Source organism: Gopherus flavomarginatus, chromosome 2 (genome assembly GCF_025201925.1).
Source record: "Gopherus flavomarginatus isolate rGopFla2 chromosome 2, rGopFla2.mat.asm, whole genome shotgun sequence".
Taxonomy (NCBI): Eukaryota; Metazoa; Chordata; order Testudines; family Testudinidae; genus Gopherus; species Gopherus flavomarginatus.
In genome coordinates, this window is record NC_066618.1 from 128,323,728 (window position 1) to 128,338,473 (window position 14,746).

Genomic DNA, 14,746 nt, shown 5'->3' on the forward strand with positions numbered 1-14,746 from the left:
TCACCCCCTTGTTTCACTCTACTTCCCTGTAAGCCAACCGCCCTCCCCTCTTGATCACTGCTTGCAGAGTCAATAAAATCATTATTGTTTCAAAATCATGCATTCTTTATTAATTCATCACACACATAGGGGGATAACTGCCAAGGTAGCCCGGGAGGGATGGGGGAAACACTGGGCGGGGTGGTGGATGAGGGGAGGAGGGAAGGATAAGGCCACACTGCACTTCAAAACTTATTGAATGCCAGCCTTCTGTTGCTTGGGCAGTCCTTCGGGATGGAGTGGTTTGGGTGCCCGGAGCCCTCCATCCGTGCTCTTGGGCATCTGGGTGAGGAGGTTATGGAACTTGGGGAGGAGGGCAAGCAGTTACAGACAGACAGAAGTGGCAGTCTGTACTCCTGCTGCCTTTCCTGCAGCTCCATCAGGCGCTGGAACATATCAGTTTGATCCCCCAGTAGCCTTATTATTGCATCTTGCTCCCGCCATCTCTCATCTTGCTCCCACCACCTCTCCTCTCATTCCTGTCCTTGCTTTTATTTTCTGCTTTCACGGTCTCTGACAGTGTCTCCCTCCACACATTCTGCGGAGCTCTTTCAGTGCGGAAGGACTGCATGAGCTCAGAACATTTCATCTCGAGTGCATTTTTGTCATGTTCTTATCTGCACGAGCCTCTGGGACAGACATGATAGGGGTAGCGTTGAAACACTTGCAGCTGCAGGAGGAAGAAAAGAGAGAATAGTATTTAAAAAGACACGTTTTAGAAAACAATGGGTAGACCCTTTCACCGTGAATCAAGCTGTTAACATTACATAGCACATGTGCTTTCGGTACAAGGTTGCATTTTGCCTCTTTTACTGAGGGCCTGCTGGTTTGGTGTGAGATCACACTCGCAGGGCTGGGCAACAGAATTCGGCTTGCAGGCAGCCATGGTAAGCCACAGTCTTTCAGCTTGTTCAACCTTCATAACGTGGGAATGGTTTCAAACAGCAGTGCCTTCCTTTCCCATACCAACCACTCGTTAAGTTGGCCATTTAAAAGGAGGGGCTATACTGGCCATGAATGCATTCCAAGTCTTCAGGGCAAATTAATCATTAAACACACTTGATTTTAAACCATGGCCTATATTTACAAAGGTATACTCACCAGAGATGCCTCCTCTGGCTTCATGGTCCATGAGCCCATCTTGAGACGATTGGGAGGGTATAGACTTCCTGGCTGTTGGGGAGGATGGTTTCTCTGCTTGCCTGCTGTGCACTATCCTTCTCCTCCTCCACCTCCTCATCTTCCTCATCCCCCAAATCCTCATCCCTGTTGCATGAGACTCCTCCCTTGCAGGTGTCCATGGACAGTGGTGGGGTAGTGGTATGGCCCACACCTAGAATTGCATGCAGCTCATCATAGAAGTGGCATGTCTGGGACTCTGACCCAGAGCAGCTGTTTGCCTCTTTGTTTTTTTGGTAGGCTTGCCTGAGCTCCTCAATTTTCATGTGGCACTGCTGCGGGTCCCTGTTGTAGCCTCTGTCCTTCATGCCCTTGGAGATTTCTTCAAATATTTTGGCATTTCGCCTTTTGGAATGGAGTTCTGATAGCACGGATTCATCTCCCCAAACAGCGATCAAATCCAGTACCTCCCATTTGGTCCATGCTGGAGCTCTTTTGCAATTCTAGAACTGCATGGTCATCTGTGCTAATGAGCTCTGCATGGTCAACTGTGCTGATCAGCTCACCACACTGGTCAAACAGGAAATGAAATTCAAAAGTTCCTGAGACTTTTCCTGTTTACCTGGCCAGTGCATCTCAGTTGAGAGTGCTGTCCAGAGCGGTCACAATGGAGCACTCTGGGATAGCTCCCGGAGGCCAATACCATCGAATTGCATCCACACTACCCCAAATTCAACCTGGCAATGTCGATTTCATCACTAATCCCCTCATCTGGGAGGAGTACAGAAATTGATTTTACGGGCCTTTCAAGTCGACAAAACAGGCTTGGTCGTGTGGATGGGTGCAGGGGTAAATCAATCTAATGCTGCTAAATTTGACCTAAACTTGTAGTATAGACCAGGGTTAAGGAAGGAGATTACACCACCGCCCTACGTAACCCATTCCAGTGCTTCACCACCCTCTAATGTTTGTTAGTCTGGCTAGCTCAGTTGGTAGCACATTGGGGTTTTTAATCTGAGAGTCCAGAGTTCCAGTCCCTGGTCAGTGAGGAGTTATTTAATAAGATCTTAAAATTAATAGGCAGCAGATTTAAAACAAGCATAAGGAAGTACTACTAATCTCTAGAGCTTGTTGCCAGGGATGTTGTGAAGATTAAAAGTATAACTAGCTTCAATAAGACTTAGAAAAGTTAATGGAAGATAGATTCATTAATGGCTATTGCAAAGGTGGTCAAGGATGCAACCCTATGGTCCATGTGTCCCTGAACATCCAACTGCTGGGATGGGACAACAGGGCATGAATCACTCAATAATTGCCCTGTTCTGACACTGGCCACTGCTAGAAACAGGCAATTGGATTATGGGTCTGACCCAGTGTGGCTGACCTTATGGTCATTATGAGATATGTATACAGACTGTGCTTATGCATTTATGTAAAGCTGCTCATACTTGATTGCTGTAACATTCAGCACTGTTTCACCTTGGGGTGGTGCTCAACCAGGCTGGGAGGAGTATCAAGCATTGTACAATCCATGAAAAATCAAATGATGGGCTCTTAAGATTAAAAGGAAAATATAGAAACATTCCAGCTAGATTGTCTCCACCGTAACTAATCATGAGTCACCATGCAGGAAAGGAGGAAGGAAAAAATACCTTTTAGAAAGGAGGCTTGAATATGAAATCCTCATCCAGAACTGAGGAACAACCTCAAAGTTGGGTTGCGGGTGGAAGGTCTCTGTAAACACTGGATCCTCTCTATGTCAGGGGGCACACTGGCAAAATGTTCAAAAGCAATAAGGAACTTGTATTAGAAAAGGGAATTTATCTAATGTAGAAGTGTAAAACCTGGAATGGCAGCTTAGTTTATTTTCTGTGTAATCTGTGTGTGTTTGCTTGCTTTTGATATTTCACTGTTGACTCTGTGATTTTCCTATTAAATAAATCATTTTTTTTTATTTTTACCACAAGCAGGTCTCTGTTGTGCAAATGGAGTGGAGTGTGTGTGCCAAAGTGAACTGATAACTGTGGGGAGGTTTCACGCATTCTGGGCTGATGAACCATAGGGGAAAAATCTCAGTGTCTGGTAGTTAAGAACTCAGGGTAAATAGATTTCATAGAACTGGAAGGGAACTCAAGAGGTCATCTAGTTCAGTCCTCTGCACTCAAGGCAAGACTATATATTATCTAGACCCTCCCTGATGGGTGTTTGTCCAACCTGCTCTTAAAAATCCCCAATGATGGAGTTTCCACAGCCTCCCTAGGCGATTTATTCTAGTGCTTAACCACTCTGACAGTTAGGAAGTTTTTCCTAATGTCCAACCTACACTGCCCTTGTTGAAATTTAAGCCCATTGCTTCTTGTCCTAGCCTCAGAGGTTAAGAAAAACAATTTATCTCCCTCCTCCTTGTAACAATCTTTTATGTACTTGAAAACTGTTATGTCCCCTCTCAGTCAGTTTAAATCTTCCCTTATTGGTTATGTTTTTTAGACCTTTAATCATTTTTGTTGCTTTTACTGCCCCTGGTAGTAACCCCTCACTCTCGGGGTCTCCCCACCCCAGGGAACCCCCATCCCCTAACCCCACCTTACCTCAGTCATAGGCTACTGCCAGTTACCAACTAGCCCCCGTTCCCTGGGGCAGACTGCAGTATAAGCCACTCATTGCGGGCAAGGTTGGGTTTGGACCTGCTGCCTCTGCCTAGCCGTGGGCTGTCCCTGGCAATCCCAGTACCTATTTGGCCTTCTACTAGGCCAGAGCCTGGGGGGTTTCCAGGCCGGAACTCCCCAGCTCCCTTGGCCTTCCCCCAGTCCTGCTCCATTCCAGGTACCTTCTCTGCTCCCTGCAGCCAGGCCTGTCTCCCTCTACAGCTAGAGGAGACTGTGTGAGCTCCTAGCTCACTGGCCTTTCCATACAGGCCAGCTGTGGCCTGATTGGGATGTGGCGTCAGCTGTGGCTGTTTCCTTAATCAGCCGAGGCCTGCTGCTTTCTTAGCCGCATCCCTCTTGCAGTCTCAACCCTCTCCCACGGCTGATTTCAATCCCTTCAGTGAAGGAGTGGGTAATCACCCTGCTACAACATCCTAAAATGAAGTCTGCTTTTTTTGCAACAGCATTACATTGTTGACTCATATTTAGCTTGTGATCCACTATGACCCCCAGATCCCTTTCCGCAATACTCTTTCCCAGGCTGTAATTTCCCATTTTGTATGTGTGCATCTAATTGTTCCTTCCTAAGGGGAGTACTTTGCATTTGTCCGTCTTGAATTTCATCCTATTTACTTCAGACTGTTTCTCCAGTTTTTCCAGATCATTTTGAATTTTATTCTTATCCTCCAAAGCACTTGCAACCCCTCCCAGCTTGGTATCATCCACAAACTTTATAAGCGTACTCTTTATGCCATTATCTAAATCATTGATGAAAATATTGAACAGAACCGGACCCAGAACCGATCCCTGCAGGACCTCACTCATTATGTCCTTCCAGCATGACTGTGAACCACTGATAACTACTCTCTGGGAATGATTTTACAACCAGTTATACACCCACCTTATAGTAGTTCCATCTAGGTTACATTTCATTAGTTTGTTTATGAGAAGGTCACGGAAGACAGTATCAAAAGCCTTATTAAAGTCAAGATATAGCACATCTACCACTTCCCCCCTATCCACAAGGCTTGTTACCCTGTTAAAGAAAGCTATCAGCTTGGTTTGACATAATTTGTTCTTGACAAATCCATGCTGATTGTTACTTATCACCTTATTTTTCTTCTAGATGTTTGCAAACTGATTGCTTAATTATTTGCTCCATTGTCTTTCTGGGTACAGAAGTTAAGCTGACTGGTCTGCAATTCCCTGGATTTTCCTTACTACCCTTTTTATAGATCAGCACTATATTTGCCCTTTCCCAGTCTTCTGGAATGCCTCCCGTCTTCCATGACTTTTCAAAGATAACTGCTGATGGCCCAAATATCTCCTCAGTCAGCTCCTTGAGATTTGGGAAGACGTGAGACAAGAAGGGCTATTGATATCACCCTGCAAGGAGTAACTAGGCCAGTGGAAGCCAGAGTGAGATCTTTATGCTTGTAGACTGGCTAGTGGTGCCTGAGCTGTAGCAACATAGCATTAAGGCACCCAAAGTTATAAGGCAGGTGTTGACAGAACCCCTTGCTGATCTGGGTGATCCACAAATTTTAGCCTCCCTCTCCCAGAGTTAGTGTGAAAAAAACTTCTCTCTATGTAGATAAGCCCTGATCTCAAGTATCCTATACAGTATTGCAAAAAGAGCCCCCTGAACTTGATGTAGTTTGGAAGGATAGGTACAGGTTTTATCATTATATAAAAGACTGTAGTGCTGTATATGAATAATACAAGACAAACATGCATCCCCTTACTTAAGGAGGAGGGATAGCTCAGTGGTTTGAGAATTGGCTTGCTAAATCCAGCATTGTGAGTTCAATCTTTGAGGGGACCACTTAGGGATTTGGGGCAAAATCAGTACTTGGTCCTGCTAGTTAAGGTAGAGGGCTGCACTTGATGACCTTTCCAGCTCTATGAGATAGGATATCTCCATGAGGATGACTACTATTATACAAATGTATGAAGTAATAGGCTTCTACTACCATAAAACAGAGGATACATGACACTGAGAGCTTGTCTACCTGGGGGATTTAAACCAGATCAGACTGAGTTAATATTTCCATGTAAACAATGCAACCCATCACTATGCACTAATTTTACATTTATCTGGAACTCTGCAGTCCTCTTGCAAAATAGACTATGTTTGCTTCAAACTGAATTAATTCTGTCTTCTGTTTGTGTGGACACAATTGCTGCACACCACTTTTTGCATGCTTCCAATGGCCGTCCCAGACTGCTTTGAAGGTTGGCCGCTACTGACCTGTCCGTTAACTTGCATACCCTCCTTGGCCTGGTGTCAAGTTTCCAGGATGATACTTCCACTGTTTAAAAGCTGGTGCAGAGCCAGATTTTGCCCACGTGCTCCTGGATCCCAGTGTATTGTTATTGCACTCCAGGAAGCCCAAGACCATGCCTCTCATGGCTGCTTGGAGCTGTTCCAATATCCTCTATTTCATCACCATCTGGGGAGAAGCATTGGCTCAGGAAGCTCTTGTGGTCAGCCACAGGAATAAGGACCTTGTGGACATTTAAAGCAGATGTCCATGAGGGTTCACAATCAGGACACTGAGCAGTGCCAGATAAAGAGTAAGCAGCTCTGTAGAAAATACATTGAAATGAAGGGCATGTGACATTTCTATTTTTTGATGATCTGAAAGGATTCTACACAATTCTAGTATTACCAGTCCCAGGCACTATCTGGACCAACTTATCTGCACTCTTCCCTAAACTGGGGATGACTGGCTAGACCCATCAGAAGATAAGCAGCAGGATGCTGGAGAAGAGGTGTACCGGAGAGCCAGGATCTTTTTGGGACTAAGGAATCTGATAATGGCAAACTGGAAAGCTGGACCCAAGTCATGCCCTGCTACAGTAGACCTCTATTTGTGTCTGGCATCAGCTAAGGCCAGGTCCCAGCCACAAACCCAGGCCTGGACCAAAAATTCAGATTTCCCTGGAGGGACATCTGGCATGTTAGTAAGTATCTTTGCAATTTTTTTCCTATTAACTTTTACTTATTTTTAAAATATATTTAGAAACCCCCCTGTAATCTTCTTATAATATATTAACCATTTCCTACCCAACTTAGCTACACTTTAAATGTTTAATATATAATATGGTTAGTTAAAATATATATCAATAATCTGTATTACTTAATTTACAAACAAACACATTTTACTAATAAAAATCCAACTAGTTAAAGAAAACATATTAAAAGACGATAAAGAAAAGAAGCAAAATTCAGAGTGAGGAACAGAGAACTGGGGAAGAAAGTGAACAGAGAAGAGGGTGAGGTGTGGTGAGATGCATTTAATAGGATCATTCAGCTACTTCCATGAAATAATTTTTCTTGGATATTTCTGTTACAGTATACAATTCTTTTCATGGTGGCCAAGCTTGTGATGTCTGTGCTCCGGTCTTCAATTGTTGGTCGCTTTTTGGATTTGCATTTTTGTAGTACTAGTCTTTTGGCACTTATTACTGCTTTGCTTAGCCAAAATTTTTCAGATTTATTCAGTTTCCAATTAACATCCAGGAGGTTTACATTTGTGGCTTGTAACACAATTTTATTTGATAGGAAAAAATTAATACTGCAATTCAGTTCTGCCCAAATTGTATGGGTATTGGAGAATTCCCAGAGCATATGGGTTAAATTAGTACCTACTGCATCACAGTGCCAACATTTGTCTGACTTAGTGGCACCTGTTTTGAACAGCCTAAGAGGGGTCTAATGCATCCTCCATGTGATTTTTTGCTAGATTAATCTTAAACAGAGGTCCAAGGAGCAGTTCGGAGCACTGGCTAAAATTGATTTCCATTGGTTAGCAGAAAACAATGGGTCTAGTTCCTCCTCCCATTTCTTTTTAGGGGATCTGTGTTTGGTTCAAATTTTCTGGCCAAATGAGCATATAGTGTCGCCAAAGGTCTTGGCTATATGGGGAAATTAAAGCAGCTCAGGTGGTCAGAGGTAGTGAAGCAGTTCAGGTGGGCCAACCAGATGGGAGGTGGCATGTTTAAATTGCATATATTCCAACTCCTTCTTAGTGTCTAGATTGACCCTTTCTTTTTATATTGTAAAAGGTAGGAAAATATCATTTTCAATAAATTAACTGATGGTCAAAATCCCTTTCCTAATCACGGTCTGGCCAAATGATGGGGTTGCTTGCCAGATAGAGTTTCATTTATCCCAGATAAAAGCCTTGATATGCAGAGGGGAGTGATTGACTCTCTTAATATCCAAGTTCTGATCAAGGAGTAGAGACAAAAGTACTGGAAGCCCCATTTTCCAGACTCTGGGAGACCCACAATTCTCAGATTATTTCTCCTTGATCTTCACTCAAGATCATTAACATTCTTCTACAGTTCTTTAATAGTTCTTTCCTGTTGCTTTGTAGTAGTATGCATAGTACTCACTGTGTCTTCTAGTGAGGAGATTCTGTTCTCACTTCCTCTAGTTCTGATGCCAAGGCTTGCAAATTAGCTTGAAGTGTGCTAGTAATATTTTTAATCTCAGTTATGATTTCAGATATTTTTCTCAAGATAGTCTGTTCACTTGATATTTGTTTTAGTCCATAATTACATGTAGTATATGGCAGTGCCTCTAACTACTGCTAACTACTGCTGACAGGCTGGCCAACCTGGGAGGGAGAAAAAGGAAGACTCAGGATAAGATGTTTGCAGAACTCATGGAAGAGTCACAGTGGAAAACCAGGCTTGCTGAGAGGTGGAGGGCTGGTGAAGGACCCAGTGGGAGAAAGAAATGCCGCTTTCAGGACATCTTGGCAGTGGCTAACGACAGCATCACTACGGCAATGCAGAGACTACTAATGGACCCTATCCTGAGCCAGAATGCCCTTATTTATTTATTCATTCCACAAACAGTGCCAGCTGCCTTTGAAACAGCCAAATGCACACTCGACTAACATTCTGCAGCTACTTAGGTGTTCTTTCCTACTTTCCAAGCAGCCTCTGTGTGGCTTCTTTAACTAGGGAATCAGACGATAATCTACATTTTATAGATGGGAAAACTAAGATTGAGCAACTTGCATATGGCCACAGAAGAAGTCCCTTTTAGATCTAATTGGTTATTGATTTAGTCCTGTAGGCCTAATTTGAGTGCATACTTTATTTTAGAAACCTTCACTGGGTTGAAATGCCTTTGGAAATGTGGTCCAATCAATATTAATTTTTAAAGTAAACGTTGGCTCAGTTATTAAAATGTTCTACAAATGATGTTCATTATGTGCTGTCAAATTTTAATATTGTTAGGTAGTCACTAATCTTTCCCTTTTTACAATACAGTAGCTCTGCACTGTACCTTGCATTTCTTTCATTGTAATTGCTTACACAATGAAAAGCATCTTTAGAGTTTCAGACCTACTCTTTTTAGGAGAGTAAATTTAGAAAGCTCTGATTTAGGTTTAGTACTTTTAGGCAAGTTCTGACTGTAATTCACTTCTAATATATGATCCAGATAATTTTGTTAAATCATCTCATCCATAGTATTAGAACAAAAGAAAATGTCACAGTGCTGCAAACTGTCTAAAATAAAACCTTAATACACTGTGAGACAAGATGATGATGATCAATAGATAGCTCACTCAATGGTGCTGTAAGGACGGCCTTGAGATGTTTGATCACTGGGAGGCATTCCCAGGCAGAGGACTGTTTTCATAGGCTGGATTCCATCTGAGTAGGGAGGGCATTGTTTAGTGTTAATACTTATATATGCATATGCATGGGAAAGGATTTTGAGAAGGGTTAAAGGTGTAAATGTGAAGTAAAAAAATTCCTTTGCAGGTTGCAAGCGGCTGAAGGGGGAGAAAGGGAGAAGGAGAGGGGTTAACTCAACACTCCATCTAGGTCCAAAAATAAAAAGCTAACTCCAGCCGCCCAAGGCCAATGCACACGAACAAACTCTCTAATGTCAAAAACCCAAAAGCTCATATTCCAACCCCTACCAGCCATGAGAAAAGAAAAGAAATTAAGCTAAACCAACCTGCAAAAACTGCAAAGCAAGTAAAACTGCAAAGGTCAGCAAGTTAAAAAACAACAATCTCACATCCCTAAAGCTGGTGTGTTTTGTGAAAGTTGAGGAAGCTGCAAAAAGCTGATTAAAACTGGTACAACAAGCACAAAAAAACAAAGGTCCATAAACAAAATGTCCCCTAAAAAAACCTAGGGCTTAAAACTCCCTCCAAGAGCTAAAGCAAGTCGGAAATCAACTGCGGACCCTGGACGGCCTGTGCACAGGACAGAACTCTCATCCATCCTTCCCTCTCTTCTTCTTACATTACACCCAGGCATGGCCAGCTGTGGGTTGTGCATGTGTGAGTATGAAAGTAGGTGAGGGCTTGGGCACTAAATGCTTTCTTCCTTCCTTTGAGTGACATAGGGAGAACCCAGCACTCACCGCTGTTACTTAATTAATAAAGCTTTTAAAATTAGTTACTTGGTGTGCTCCTTCATCTCCTCCCCTAACGATCCTGTGGCCTCAGACTAATCACCTAATGATCCAGGCAGATTGGTAACAGAAATGTGTCACACAGGAGCGGGTCAAGGGTGCAGGCTCTGGGCGGCACTTACCTCAAGCAGCTTCTGGAAGTAGCGGCATTGTTACAGGGTTTTTCTTAAGCTAGGCTAGATGGCATAGAAATCCCTGAGAAATGGTAGGTTTGAACCTTCTTCCACATCTATCATTGGTGCTTGACAGAAAACTGATGCATAGGTAACGTGCAAACACAAAGATTTATTAAAACAAGGACCCTCAAACTGTCAAACAGATGAACAAACCACTTGGTCATTGGACTAACAAAGGCCTTAAGCCAGGAACCCCAAAAGGTATACACAGTGAGATAAAAGGCCTAGCAAAAGATTAACTACATCATCATGTTCCCAGATGAGGATCACATGGACACAGGAACAGAGCTGGAACAGGACACCACAACAGCTGGGACCGATAATGACACAGGATACAACTGGATGAGTTTTCAGGTGGAACACAGGTAAGTATATGTTCCAGTAGGCTGATCTTCTTCTACCAGGTCTTTTGACACTTTGCATCAGCCCATGTGGGTGTATGCACACACTAGCCTACCTAGATGTTCTGTCAGGTGAGTGGGAGCAATGCGATAGCAGATGAAACAATGATGGGCACTGGCTGCCTCTCAGATGGACTGCACCTCAGAGGCATGCTGCTCAGCCTTAAATATTTTCTTGTTTCCAGGCAGATTAGAGGGTCAGGTGACCCCTACTTTTCCTGCCTTTGCCAGAAAGGATGCTGTGATAAATGAAGGCGGGTGGGGGGAGGAATAGCTCCCTTTTATGGACACCCAGCCAGCCTGTTAGCTATAAAGCCCCTGTTAGTAGCTGTTCTCTACTTGCTTTACAAGGGCAAGGGCACACTGCTGACTCATATGCAGCTTCTTGTCCACTGTAATCCCCAGGTCCTTTTCTTCACAACTGCTGCTTAGCAAGTCGGTCCCCAGCCTATAGCAGTACATGGGATTCTTCCTTCCTAAGTGCAAGACTCTGCACTTGTCCTTGTTGAACCTCATCAGATTTCTTTTGGCCCAATCTCCCAGTTTGTCTAGGTCACTCTAGACCCTATCCCTATCTTCCAGCGTATCTGCCTCTCCCCCCAGCTTAGTGTCATCTACAAGCTTGCTGAGGGTGCAATTCATCCCATCATCCAGATCATTAATAAAGATGTTGAACAAATCTGGCCCTAGGATCAATAATTCTGTGCTTCAGTTCTTATTACAAATAATGCATAAAACACATTCAAAAGTTTTAGAACAAATCATTTTCAAATTCTGAGTAGGCAAACAAAGTATTACAAGACTTTAAATTAGTAGAAAATTGATAGTAATTAATATAAATCAGAAGTTAGGAATTGTAGAAAAATGGTAAGGTAAGCAAAGAGACACAAGAAAAAAATCTGTGACCAGAAGAATTAATGACAATCAGAAGCTATTTTCCAAAATAGATTAGGAACAAAAAGAATCCTAAAAATGGTTCTGGTCCATTACTAGATGGAAACAGCAGAATTATCAACAGAAATGCAGGAAAGGCTGTATTTTCTGTATTTGGGGGAAAAACAGATGATATAGTTTTATCATATGGTGATAACACTCTTCCATTCCACTAGTATCTCTGAAGGATGTTAAACAGGAGCTACTAAAGTTAGACATTTTAAAATCAGCTTAACTTGCATACAAGAATTTTAAAAGAGCAGTCTGAGGAGCTCAATGGATCATTACTGTTAATTTTTTAATAAGTCTTGGAGCACTGGAGATATTTCAGAAGACTGGGAGAAAGATAATGTTGTGCCATTTTTTTTAAAAGGGTAAATGGCATGACCTGGGTAATTATAGGCCTGTCTGCCTGACATCAATTCCAGGCAAAATAATGGATGGACTGGTAAGAGACTGGATTAATAAATAAAGAAATAGAGGAGAGTAATATAATTAATGCAAATCAACATATTTTCATGGAAAACAGATCCTGTCAAACTAAGTTTATCTTTTGTTGTTGTTGATTTTATGAGTTTGATAAAGGTAATAGTGTTGACATAATATATTTAGATTTTTATAAGACACATGGCTTGCTACTGCATGACATCTTGATTAAAAAAACTAGAAAGATAGAGAATTAACACAAGACACATTAAATGGATTAGAAACTGGCTAGTTGATAGGCCTCATCATTGAGTGGCTGTTTTTCCAGTGGGATCCCATAGGAATGGGTTATTGACTCTGCACTATTAAGCAATTTTATCAATGATCTAAAAGGAAACATACAATCACCACTGATAAAGTTTGCAGATAACATCAAAGTTGGGGGAATGGTAAATAAGGGAATGGTAAATAACAAAAAGGACAGGTCACTGATTCAGAGCAATCTGGATTGCTTGGTAAACTCAGCACAAGTAAAAAAAAAAGTGTTTTAATATGGCTAAATGTAAATGTATACATCTAGGAACAAAGGATGTAGGCCATACTTACTGGATGGGGAACACTATCCTGGGAAGGAGTGACTCTGAAAAAGATTTGCGGGTCATACTCTATAATCAGCTGATCATGAACCCCCAGTATGATGCTGAGGCCAAAAGGCCTAAATCTGTCCTTACACAAAATCTTGAGTAGGAGTAGAGAGGTTATTTTACCTATTTGGCACTGGTGTGACTGCTGCTTGAATACTGTAGCCAGTTCTGGTGTCCTCACTTCAAGAAGGATGTTGATAAACTGGAGAGGGTTCAGAGAAGAGCTACAAGAAAGATTAAATTATTAGAAAACATGCCACACAGTGATAGATGCAAGGAGCTCAATCTACTTAGCTTAACAAAGAGAAGGTAAAGGGGTGAGTTGATTACAGTGAATTAATACCTGGGGAGCAAATATTTAATTATGGGCTTTTCTGTCTAGTAGATGGAGGTATAACACAATCCCATGGCTGGAAGTTGAAGCAAGACAAATTCAGACTGGAAATAAGGTGTAAATTTTTCATGGTGAGAGTAGTGAACCTTTGGAACAATTTACCAAGGGTTGTGATAGATTCCCCATTTCTGTCAATTTTCAAATCAAGATTGGATTTTTTTTTAAAAAACTATGCTCTAGGAATTATTTTGAGGATGTTCTATGATCTGTGTTATACAGGATGCCAGACTAGATGATCATAATGGTCCCTTCTGACCTTGGAATCTATGAATATTCAGTTTACTTGAAGTTATAAACTGCAGTGACTGACTACCAGTTTTCCCCCACCTCCCAATTTATATTTTATACTATCATGTTCTAGTTGCCTTTTTAGTTAAGCATATGCATATCTGGAGATTCTTATCTAAGTGAGTGAACATGTTAAAGATTGCTTGAAAAATAAACAATAACATTTTTCTTTCTCTTTTTGGACATAGATAAAAAAGGAATTAGGAAGTCTCTCCATGGTTTCATATGAAGCAGGACTAAGAGAGATTTAAACTCTACAGCAGGGGTCGGCAACCTTTCAGAAGTGGTGTGCTGAGTCTTCATTTATTCACTTTAATTTAAGGTTTCATGTGCCGGTAATACATTTTAATGTTTTTTAGGTTTCTCTCTATAAGTCTATATATAATATAACTAAACTACTGTGGTAGGTAAAGTAAACAAGGTGTTCAAAATGTTTAAGAAGCTTCATTTAAAATTAAATTAAAATGCTGATCTTAAGCTGCTGGCCTGCTCAGCTCGTTCCTGGCCTAGGGTTCCATTCACCTAGGCCGGCAGTGGGCTGAATGGGGCCTGCGGCCGGAATCCCAGGTTGGCAGTGGGCTGAGCAGGGCCGGTGGCTGGGACCCCATCTGGCAAGGGGCTGGCAGCCAGAACCCCAGACCGGCAGTGGGCTGAGCTGGGCTGACATCCCAGACCAGCAACAGGCTGAGCTTCTCAGCCCGCTGCCAGTCTGGGGTTCTGGCTGCCAGCCCCTTTCCAGTTGGGGTCCCAGCCGCCGGCCCTGCTCAGCCCGCTGCCAGCCAGGGGTCCTGGCCCTGCCCACATAGAGTGGATACCTATCTTCTCCCTGGTTCTGGCCCATTCTCTTGCTCTATCTCTCTGCACTGAGCTGAGGGTAGGGGGTGAACTGAGCACAGGGCTGGGGGTGAAGGAGCAGGCTGGGAGTTGGGGTGCAGGGCAGGGGGTGTGGGGAGTGCAGGAATCAGGGCAGAGAGTGTGAGCAGCTGGGTATGTGTGGGGAGTGCAGGAGTCAGGGCAGGGGTTGTGGGGGAGCTGGGTATGTGTGGAGGGTGCAGAAGTCAGGGCAGAGGGCTGGGGTAGTGTTAGGGGGTGCAGGAGTCAGGGCATGGGGTGTTGGTGGGCTGGGTATGTGTGGAGGTTGCAGGAGTCAGGGACGGGGTTGTGAGGGGTATGCAAGGCACTGGGATACAAGGGGGAGTGCAGGGGTCAGGGCAGAGGGCTGGGGGG

The 14,746-nt window shown here is 43.0% G+C and overlaps 1 long non-coding RNA gene across 1 annotated transcript; it reads right to left on the reverse strand.

Annotated features, from left to right (window-relative positions):
• Positions 1–472: 472 nt before the first annotated feature.
• On the reverse strand, positions 473–13,056 carry LOC127043993 (uncharacterized). The gene is made up of 3 exons (XR_007772378.1): positions 12,961–13,056; positions 2,811–2,929; positions 473–709 (listed from the first exon to the last, which is right to left on the reverse strand). It is a non-coding gene; the product is annotated as an uncharacterized LOC127043993 (long non-coding RNA).
• Between the last annotated feature and the right edge of the window lie 1,690 nt (positions 13,057–14,746).